Source organism: Colobus angolensis, unplaced genomic scaffold (assembly GCF_000951035.1).
Source record: "Colobus angolensis palliatus isolate OR3802 unplaced genomic scaffold, Cang.pa_1.0 Scaffold32, whole genome shotgun sequence".
Classification (NCBI taxonomy): Eukaryota; Metazoa; Chordata; class Mammalia; order Primates; family Cercopithecidae; genus Colobus; species Colobus angolensis.
The window spans coordinates 1,178,281-1,189,552 of NW_012116488.1; the positions used below are offsets into that span (position 1 = coordinate 1,178,281).

General features: G+C 58.2%; 1 pseudogene; it reads right to left on the reverse strand.

The window, feature by feature from the left end:
* The window catches only part of LOC105518542, an 11,626-nt pseudogene extending 9,172 nt beyond the window's left edge, over positions 1–2,454 (reverse strand).
* Between the last annotated feature and the right edge of the window lie 8,818 nt (positions 2,455–11,272).

Below are 11,272 nucleotides of genomic sequence, written 5' to 3' on the forward strand. Positions count from 1 at the left end.
GTGAGTGAGTGAGTGGGTGAGTGGGTGGGTGAGTGGGTGGGTGAGTGGTTGAGTGAGTGGGTGGGTGAGTGGGTGAGTGGGTGAGTGGGTGAGTGAGTGAGTGAGTGGGTGAGTGAGTGGGTGAGTGAGTGAATGAGCGAGTGGCTGAGTGAGTGAGTGGGTGGGTGAGTGAGTGAGTGGGTGAATGGGTGAGTGGGTGAGTGAGTGGGTGAGTGAGTGAGTGGGTGAGTGAGTGGGTGTGTGAGTGGCTGAGTGAGTGGGTGGGTGAGTGAGTGAGTAAGTGAGTGGGTAAATGCTTTCTCAACTCCCATAGGCACATGGTCCCAGCTGCCTGAGGACTCTCCCTGTGTGGACGCACCTTGCTAGGAGTTCAGTGTGAAATGCACTGATGTACTCATCAGCCACTAGATACCCAGACATCAGCCAGGTGTCCTGGCTGGTCAGCCACAACCCCTCCTCCCCCAGGGCCTGGGCGAACCTGGTAAGGTCTCACCTACTCCAGGCCCCTGGGCTCTTTTCTAGGCCCTTGGGGGGATGAGACACCTGCTGGCTCCTCTCCCTGCCCCCACTGCCACTGTGACCCACTGTGGAGGCTTAGCTCCGTGGAAGCTCTGGGATCAGCCTCATCCCCCAGAAGTGAGTGATCCTGAGCCCCAGCCCCGAGCCCAGGGTTCCCTGCTTTGGAGTCTGGAATTCTCAGGCCGTTCTTCCTCAAACAGGGGACTTGCTGGAGCCACATGTGGGAGACTGGACAAGTGATCCTCGGCCTGGAGCCCCACAGCAGTGCCCAAGCTGGATGGGAAGTACACACAGCACGCACACCATGCACCACACACCACACACCACACATCCAGCAGCAGATGCCACTGCAGAGGGAAGCAGAGGGCTTGAGGAGCAAGAAGGGAACAGGGGCATCAGTAGGACCCCCCTCCAGGAGGTGCATTCGGCTGCAGCCTCGAGCAGGGCTGCACTTGAAGAGGGTGGCACAGTGGAGTGTGGTGCAGTGGGGTCAGCCTGAGGCAGGGGGAGGCCTGCAGAGCCTGCTGGGTGGGAGGAGGAGGCTTCTGGAAGGACCAGAGCTGCTCTGGAGAGCAGCCTTCCAGCAGGTGAGGGGCAGGGTCTTCCAGCCCAGCCTGAGCCTGCCCTGCTCTGTAGCTGCCACTGGGCCCCAAAAAGCAAGGGGTCTGCTGCCTGAGAAAGCCTCGTTTGTGGGGAGGTGACCCTCAGGGTCCAGAGTGGGGAGGGCCGGAGTGACTGGGCTGAGCTGTCGCCTGAGGACTCTTGTGGGGGACAGTCCTGGGGAGGCTGGCCTGGAATCAGGGTTGGAACTCCTGGGTTCCCTCTAGAGTGCTGAGACAGAGCTGTGGCTGGGCCTCTGACTCCGGGGTGGGTGGGGCCCTCTGGGGCACCCCCCTAGTTAAAAATTAGTGAAGAGGCAGGGTCTTAAGTCAGAGCAGGCACGGCTCCCCTGCAGGCAAGCAAATCACAGCCTCAGCCCAGTGATTTGGCAGCCGCCTCTGTGGAAGGGTCCCAGACCTGCCTGAGATCCCTCACCCTGCAGTCTGAGTAATTCCTGAGTGACAGCGGTCCACACTCCCTCACCCATGTGGTCCACACTCCCTCACCGGTGCGGTCCGCACTCCCTCACCGGTGCGGATGCTGCCGGGAGAGCCCTTGCCAGGTCCCTACAGCTGGGTCTTCCCAAATCCGCCTTCCATGGCTAGTTCCATCCTGTCCTGGGGCAGTGGGGGAGGGGCAGGCCAGGCTCTCACCCCTCACTCTGCCTGCTCCCCCTCATTCACTCATTTGCTCTTTCATTCCCTCATCCCACTGCTGTTTTCAGATGCTTCTGGAGCGCAGAGCTGGCCATGTGGTTGGCTGGGAGCGGCAGACAAACCCATGCATGTTTTATGGAGGAGAAAACAGAAGTTCTGAGAGATCATTTGCCCAAAGCCGCATGGTTGGAAGGCTTGTGTTTATCCCTGCTCCCAAGACTCGCCTGACTCCACAACATTCCGTAGCCCTGGCCTGAAATTCTGGTCGCCTTGTGCCCGGTGTACAGGGTGGGGGCACTCCCAGGAGGGCTCGGAGGAGGCTTGGCTGGCCGTGTTCTGGGCCCCGCGTGATCCCAGGTTCTCTGAGGGACACTGGGGTGGCCGGGAGAGGCTGTATGTGCTGTGGGCAGAGGTGTCTGCCCCCTAGTCCTGCCCAGGCCCAGGTCCTGCTCCTGTGCCTGGTGAGGGCGGGTTGCTGCCCAGTGCAGGCCTCACCTAGCAGCTCCTGGGCACTGGCTGAGGTCTGCTCCTGCTCCGAGTCCAGGGTCTCAGCCAGGCCCAGCCGGTGAGGGAGGCTGCGTGGCCTCGTGGAGTCAGGGAGGGTAACTTCGAAGTGGTCAGCGGCTGCCTGCTGGGGTGGCTGGAGCTGCAGTCCTCCTCCTGGTTTTCCAGGATGCATAGGCTGGGTTTGGAGTTGCAAGGGGAGATGGAGAGGGAGGAAAGAAGCCCAAGGCCATGGCTCCTAGGTCCTCTGAAAAGCCGTGAGCTCGATAGCGTCCACTATGCATTTTATCAAATCGTCATTTCTCACAGAAGAAGCTGTCAGCCGCCAAAATTGCTGCCTGAAAGGAGCAGGAATGAAAAGATTCACCTTGAGGACATTCCTCTTTGTCAAGAGCAGAAAAGATTCCATTTGCCACCGGGAGAGGATTCCGGGGGCCTTGACGGCAGTGGGCAGGCTTCAGCAAATGGTCCCGCTTTTTCATGTGAAGCAAGTTGTGGATAATGCGCCCTGCATTCTGTCATTATGAACATGAATAAAAGGGCCTTGGGCATTCACCGCGGAGTGGGAGCCTGTGTACCACCCAGGCATCCAGCAGACGGTGGGCCACACGGTGTGGCCACTGCTGTCCTGCTGTCCTGTTGGCCTGCCATCCTGCTGGCTGTTCCTCTCCAGCTGAGGCATCCTGGTGACAGTGAGCCCTGAGCCCTCCGTCTCCAGCTGCTGCCCCCATGCCCATTGCCTGCCTGCTCAGCTCCCAACTCACTCGTGTCCTTCCTGTCTCTGCCCCAGAGGGGTTTGCCAAAACATGTCCGTCCTCCAGCCCCTCGGAACACCCTCCCGCAGGAAACCTTCCTGGCCCACCGTCCACTGGGCTGTCTCCCATGCTGCCTGGAGCCTCACTTGTGCCCACTGTCCCGGTCTCCACTCCCGGCAGAGGTCCAGCTCCATCTCCCTCTGTGAAGATACCAGGTGACTCTGGGACTCAGCCCCTCCATCTGTAAGGTGGGAACAACTTTTGTGTTGCAGCTGGAAGGAAGGACAGGGCCCAGCGTAGGGAATGGGCAGGGGTAACGGAGCTAGGGACTCTGGCTCAGCCTTACCATGGATTTGTGGTTGTTGTGGGTGAATCTCTTCCAATCTCCATGCCTCAATTTCCACATCCGTCACTGAAGACTTGTGTAATCACAAAGGGATGAGTTGGTGGTACAAATCCCGGAAAGCACTACTCCAAACCCACTATTCACTTCCCATGTCCCTGCCATTAGTATCCCAGGCTGCTGTAACCAGGTATAGGCACACTTGGTTTTATTCCTCTTTGCTTTATTGCACGTTGCAGATACTGTACTTTTTTATAGATCGAGGGTTTGTGGCAGCCCTGTGTCGAACAAGTCAATCAGAGCTGTTGTTCTAATAGCACGTTGCTCACGTCACATCTCTGTGTCGCACTTTGGTAATTCTCGCAACATTGCACGCGTTTTCATCATTATTGTATCTGAGGGTGATCTGTGGTCGGTGATCTTCGATGTTACTGGTGTGACTGGTGGAACCATGAACCATGCCACATCTCTCACTTTAAATCAAAAGCTAGAAGTGATTAACCTCATTGAGGAAGGCATGGGGAGACCCCAGGCAGGCCGAAAGCTGGAAGCTGGGCATCTGGTGCCAGTTGGCCAAGTTGTGAATGCCAAGGAGAAGTTCTATAAGGAAATTTAAAAATGCCGCTCTGGTGAACACACCACTGATAAGAAAACACAGCTGTCTTATTGCTGATGTGGAGACAGCTCGAGTGGTCTGAATACATCCAAGCAGCCATTACACTCCCTTAAGCCAAAGCCTCACCCACAGCGAGGCCCTGATTCTCAGTTCTGTGAACGCTGAGAGAGATGAGGAAGCTGCAGAAGAAAGCTGGAAGCTAGCAGAGGCTGGTTCATGAGGTTTAACATGTGTCCCCAGAACATAAAAGTGCAAGGTGAAGTGGCAAGTGCTAATGGAGAAGCTGCAGCGAGTTCTCCAGAAGATCCAGCTCAGATCATTGACAAAGGTGGCCACACTAAACAACAGATTTCAACCTAGAAGACGCCATCTAGGACTTTCATAGCTAGAGAGGAGAAGTCGATGCCTGGCCTCAAAGCTTCAAAGGACAGGCCCCCTCTCTTGTTAGGAGTGAAGGCAGCTGGTGATGTTAAGTGGAAGCCAATGCTCATTTACCATTCCTGAAATCTGAGGGCCCTTGAGAATTATGCAAGATCGACTGTCTGTCCTGAAAATGGAACAACAAAGTCTGGACAACAGCACATCTGTTTATAGCATGTTTGGCTGAATATTTTAAGCTCACTGTTGATACCTACCGCTCAGAAAAAAAAAATTCCTTTCAAAATGTGACTACTCATTGACATGCACCTGGTAGCCCAAGAGCTCTGATGGAGACTCGCAGGAGATGAATGTCATTTTTGTGGCTGCTGACACAACATCCATTAGGCAGCCCATGCATCAAGGAGTCATTTTGACTTTCAAGTCTTACTATTTAAGAAATACATGTTGTAAGGCTGTAACTGCCATAGACAGTGATTCCTCTGATGGATCTGGGCAAAGTCAATGGAAAATCTTCTGGAAAGGATTCTCTATTCTAGAAGCCGTGAAGAATGGGAGGAGGAGGTGGAGATATCAACATTGACAGGAATTTAGAAGAAACAGATTCCAGCCCACATGGATGACTTTGAGGGGTTCAAGACTTCAGGGAAGCAGGAACGGCACATGTGGTGGAAACAGCAAGAGAACTAGAATGAGAAGCGGAGCCTGAGGACGTGACTGAATTGCTGCAGTCTCGTGAAGAAACTTGAATGGAGGAAGAGCTGCTTTTTATGGATGAGCGAAGAGAGGGAACACTGTTGAAATGACAACAACAACAACAAAGGATTTAGAATATTCCATCAAAACTCAGTTGATGGAGCAGTGGCAAGGATTGAGAAGACTGACTCCACTGTTGAAAGAAGTACTGCTGTGGATAAAATGCTGTCAACAGAATCACATGCTACAGCAAAATCTTTTGGAAAGGAGAAGTCAATTGATAAGGCCAGCTTCACCACTGTCCTAAGAAATTGCCACAGCCACCCCAGCCTTCAGCTCCCACCACCTCCATCAGACAGCAGCCATCAGCGTGGAGGCAAGACCCCAGCAGCAAAAGATGATGATTCCCTGGAGGCTCAGATGGTCGTTGGCATTGTTTGGCAATGAAGTGTGCTTTAATTAAGGTAAGTACATTGTTTTTTAGAGGATGCTATTGCACACTGAATAGACTACAGTACAGTGAAAACATCCTTTTATATGCACCAGGAAACCGAAATATTCATGTGACTCACCGTGTTGTGAAACTCGCTTTATTGCAGTGGTCCGGAATGGAACCCACAATATCTCTGAGGTTTGCCTGTACCAGAGCGTGGATGGCTTAAACAACAGAGATTTATTCTCTCACTGTTTCGAAGGCAGAAAGTCCAGGATCCAGGCGTTGGCAGGGCTGGGTCCTTCTGGGGCTATGAGGAAGAACTCGTTCCACAGCTCTTGCCTTGTTTCTGGAGGTTGCTGGCTGTCTCTGGGGTCCATGGCTGGTGGAAATATCACCCCGGCCCTTGCTCTCATCCCCTTGATGTTCACCCTGTGCATGTGTTTGTATCCAAATTCCTTCTTTTTATAAGGACACCTGTTGCGTCCGATGAGGTGCCTGCCCTATTCCGGGGTCATCTCATTTTTCTAATCACATCTACAACGACCCTATTTCTAAATAAGGTCACGTTATGCGTACTGGGGATTCGGGCTTCAACATCTGAACTCCACCTGCAGCATCTAGAGCTGGTGGCCAGGGCTGCTCAGCCCCTGTGCCGTTGTGTACCCCCAACAGAGGCCACAGGGACACCCCTCCCTGCAACCCCTTTGCCATGGGATGGTCCACGCCAGGGGGACGGCTACCTCACTGGGGGATACCAACAAGGTGGGGGTGGTCTGAGACCAGAGTCTGCATCTGGGTGCCCCTCCAAGGCTGTGTTCACACCTCTGAGAGCTGACCCACAAACTCACCCAGGACCCGGGAGCCTGCAGCCCTCAGGACCTGCCCCTGCCTTCCCCTCCCCTCTTTCTTTGCTTTGCTTTCTTAGAGGATACAGAATGGATGTGGCTGGTGGGGCACTCATGAGGGGCTTTTAGACCCCGCCTAGTGAAAGAGCTTGGAACTTGAGGGGGCTTGGCCAAGTCTTTATCCCCCACCTGCGGGGCACCCGACTGCCCTGTATCCCCTACGTCACTTCACTGTGACCTTGGGCCTGGAGGGAGCAGGCAGGCCTCACCTCCTGGGCTGGGTGCAAATTAAGTGCTGTGATGCCAGTGGATCTGGCCAGGAGCTGGCCCGGGGCTGGCCGGGGTGGTGGGTAGCTCCCCCTTCCTTCCTCCTTCCCTCCCTCCCTCCTGCCCTTGGAAGAACAGCCTGGGCTTGTGCACCCCAGGGAAGCCTTCTTTCTCTCTCTTTCTCTCTGCTGTGAGCTGGGGGCTTCCAGGGGTGGTCTCCTCCCTGTGTACTTAGTGTCTCCTCCCTGCCCACTCCTGGGCCCTTTCTGTTGTGTTCCCATGGCGTGGGGCGGGGTGGGGGCAGGACGGGGCGTGAGGCCTTCCCATCAGCGCTGAATAGTTAAGAGCCAGGTAATGAGAGGCTCACTGGGTGTTGATTGTGCCCTGGGGTCAGTTCCCAGTGTCACCACCCACAGGCAGGTGGCAGGGCACCAGCTTAGAGGGACCTGAAGCCAGCGGAGGGCCCACAGGTGCCCAGGGAGCAGCTGGCCAGGGCCCAGAACCCCCGTCTGCCATCCCTGCCCCGGGAGTGCCCAGTCAGGGGGGAGAGGCCCAGGAGAGTGGGTGCTTACAGGAGATCCCCCCGCCTGGCAGTCCTGGAAGGCTTCCAGGGCAGGGAGGACTGAGCCTCCTGCAGCTGGGTGGGGCCGGCAGAGGTGCGCAGTGTGCCTTCAGGGCCCTGCAGCAGCTGGAGCCACCGCCTCATCCAGAGTCCCGCTGCTCAGGGCAAGGCTGCCTTCCCTCCACAATTAATTCATTGGGTCTCTGGCCCCTGTCTGGCTGCATCTCCGCAAGGGAAGAAAGAGACCAGCCACCTCCCTCTCTGAGAGCAGCTTACACAGCAAGGCTCGTCAGGCTGAGCCACGACCTGGGACCCTCACCCTGCCCCTGCACTGTGCCGGCCTGGCCCTGGGGTTCACCTACCGCTGGCTGCCTAACACCCTGTCCTCCAGGGGCTGGAGTCCAGCCCCTTTCTGGGAGCCCCCATTCCAGCCCCACAGGCAGTGTGGTAGCCAGAGCAGAACCCACACCCAGCAGTCAGCTGCCTCTTCCCTGGCCCTGGCTGGACGACCTCCCTGGGGTGTGAGGTCAGGACCATGCGGCTCCTGTACCGGGAGTCTGTCTGTCCCCCATGGGCAGCGCTGAACTCCTTGTCTGGTGCGTCTCCAGGTCTGATTGGCTCATTATCTGCTCCATCGCCCTTCTTCCCACGCCAAGCTCTGATCCTGGGGGGGATGCCCAGCCTTGCTGTGTCTGAGGCCAGAGGAGACGGGCCTGGCACAGCCCAGCAGAGCACGCACGGCCATGCTAGAGCTCACCCCACAGGATGGAGAATGACACCAGCGCAGCTGCAGTAAGGACCAGGGGGTGCCCGGGAGGCTGGAGGCTAAGTAGGGCCCCCTGGTCCTGTGGTGGGAATGAGAACAGGGTCCTGGTGGGAGGGAAGTCCTGAGACAGAGCCTGGCCAGCCAGACACATGCACGCAGTGGGAGAAGCTGGTGTTAGCAGTTCCTAGGGAAGCTTATGGTCAGCCCCCGGCACTTCTCCTGGCGTGGCTGTGGAGAAAACTGGCCACTGAGGGGAGGCAGCCACTGGGCTAGGGGCTTGGCAGAGTGACCAGGCCCAGCTGTACACCCTTGCTGCCGCCCTGCTTCTCCATAACATCCTGTGTGGCTTCCGGCCCTGGCAGTCCTGGAGCCTTGACCCTGACTGCCCCAGGCTTGCCTCCCTCAGCTCCGCCCATCTGCAGGAGGCTCAGCTCCACCTCCCCCTGGAAGGCTGCCAGGACTGCTGGGCCGGGTCGGAGGGCCTCCTGCGAGCGCCCACTCTCCTGGGCCTCCTCCATCCTAGTGGGTACTCCCCAGTGGACACGGATTCACCATGTGTCCCTGGACACCTGGAATGTTTGCTGTCCCAGTGCATTGTCCCGATTCATGGAATAGAGTGCAGGGTTGTTGGGAGGATTAGAATAGGGCCTATCACAGCCTGGGTCTGTCTGCACCAGCTGGGATCATAGCTTGGGGCAGATTTTCTTAGTTCTGGCAAGACTTGCTTGAGCATAGAGAGATCAAGGAGCCCGCATGTCTTGGGTGTAGAGTGCAACGGGCAGGGGCTGACCCTTCCCAGTTGGTGGGGGGTCCTGGGGAGGGGCAGATGCTGGGACATGGTTCCCTGGAAACAGGATGTTAGGGGAGCCAGGGCCCCAGGCCTCCCCTCTCTTCTCACTGCTGGTGGCCAGGCTCAGCTTAAGGATGGGCGTGGACACGCTTTCTGCAAGGGCTTGACGGCTGGCGCCTACTTGGGCCTGTTCTGCTCTCCCGTGACTGCCAGTGGCCCCAGCACAGGTGACGGAGGGAGTGGGACAGGGTCCTTCGCCAGCACCTGCCCTCAGGGTGGCTGGACTGCCTGATGACGTCTGCACTGACCCTGTGGTGCCGGCAACCCCGCAGGAGCCCTAGGCCCTGGCCAGCCAGGCCTTCTCGGGGCACAATGGGGCCAGGGCTGGCTCCAGAGAGCCACTCGGCTGTGGGGCGTGGGCCTCATTTTAGGGTTTCTCCTCCTCCCACTCCAAGGCCTCCCACCCACCCCTTTCTGTTGTGTTGAAGGATGGGAGTTGGTGAGACCCCCCTGGCTCCAAACCAACCCCTGCCACTGGCCAGCAGCCTTTCCAAAGCAGGGGCCCCCCACACCAGTCCAGAGGGCCATCCATGCTGGTCCCCCCCTGCTCCCAAGGTGTGGGGAGGCTGGTGGCGGGTGGCGACAAGCAGGGGCACAGGGCACTGAAGCCCTGACCTTATATTAGCAGCCACGAGACTTCTGTCTGCATCCCAGGCCCCCTGGGGACAGTGTGGGGCAGGAAAGCTCAGGCTGGAGACTCCAGGGGAAGAGAGGTGCCCTGTGAACTCCTAGGAGCCCCAACCATACTCCCTGAGGCCCAGGAAACTTTGTTTCAGAAATCAGGTTCTGGGCTGGGGGACAGAAAGAATGCAGGGCCCGGGCCTCCTCATGTCACTTGTTACAGAGAAGACCCCTCCAGCTTCGGGGCACCTGAGCCAGCGATGTCTGCAGAGGGCAGCCACTCCCTGCAGGCCCGGGCCCATCCGAGCCCTAGGCCCGAGGCTCTGTGGCTGGTTCCCCCTCTGGACAGCAGGAAGGCCGGGGCCTGAGCTCAGGCAGAGTGGCCCTGCCCTGGGTCCCTCTAGACACCGTCAGGCCTTGCCTAAAGCTCACCCTACAGGGAGGTAGCAGGGGCTCACCTCAGGTGCCACAGGTGCTCTCGAAAGAGACTGTCACCCTGGTCTCTCCGTGATCCTCAATGGCTGGGGCCACTTCTGTGACAGGCAGCCCAGGGTGTGGTGACAGTGCCCAGCCCACCGTGAGCATCCAGGGAGCTGGAGACAGGCGGGGCCCAGGGTGGCTGCCAGCCTGTGAGGGAGGGGTTGGGCTGAGACCTGGCCCACAGGCCATCACCGAGGAGGAGATGCCACTGAAAAGAAAATTCATTAGCCCCGTGGGTCCAGAGTGGACGAGGGAAGTCTTGGGGAACCCGGGCTGTACTCCCCGGAGCGGCTGTGAGTGGTCACCTAGGAGCGGAGCAGGCACAGGGTGCCCCCAGGGCTGGCCCGACTGGCCGGACGGGCTCCAGGAGCCCTGTGGATGCCATGATCGGAGGGGGCAGGGGCTGCCCTCCCTAGAGGGGCCGGGGTGGCAGGGACACTTTGCCACCACAGCAAACTCAGTTTCTGACCATCTGTCCTCAGCAATTCCACACGACGCAGGAGGTGCTTCTGGTCCCAATTGTGATTCCTTCTGTGTGGACTAAGAGCTCCTTCTGCAGACTCCAAGTCTGAGCTTTGCTCCAGACTGGGCACCACTGCTGTGCCCCACCTTCCTGAAGGCCGCCTTATGGGTGTGGGCAGGTGGGCCAGGCTCGGGGCCCTCAAACAATGGGGCCAGGGCAACCATGGAAATGGGAGCATCAGCGCCTGTCCACAGTGCAGAGCCCGTTCGGAACAGCAGGTTCCCTGCCAGCCCTGTGGGCAAGGCATCTAGGGCCTGCCAGTGCAGAGCCACCCTGAAGACAGCTGCTGCTGTGAACGAGCTCAGGGAGCCTCCAGGTGCTGCTGGGAGGACTGGGCCAGCCAGGTGCACCTCGGGCTGTAGCTTGCGGGTTAGGGGAGGTGAGGTGAGGGGGATGAGGAGGTGTGGGTGGTGCTTGAACACCAGCCTCAGAGAGACCCTCCTGGTGGCCACGTCTTAGGCTGAGACAGGGTCTGTGCAGCCTTGTTTGCGTCCGTGTGTTCCGCAGGCTCCGGCACCTTCAGGCTCAGCCTCACCACTGCTGGGCCAGGAGCGGGCTGGGCGTCTCCAAGGATGTTCCAGGGTTGACGCTTGGTGCTTCACAGACTCCAAGGTTCCTTGGTTGTGTCCCCAGCTCCGGGTCTCTCTGGTCCCTGGTCCCAGACCCTGGTGGGCTGGCTGCTGTGGGTCCCAGGCAGGCCCTGGTTTCCACCAGCCTGGCCACAGAGTGCAGGTAAAATGGGGACAGTGGGTGTGGGGAGGCCTGGCGAGCCTGGCCAGATGCAGAGGCCCAGGCAGGTGGTTGTTCTTGGTGGTGGGGACCCATTTCTCTTGACTCCTGTCAGGCTTAGTGTGG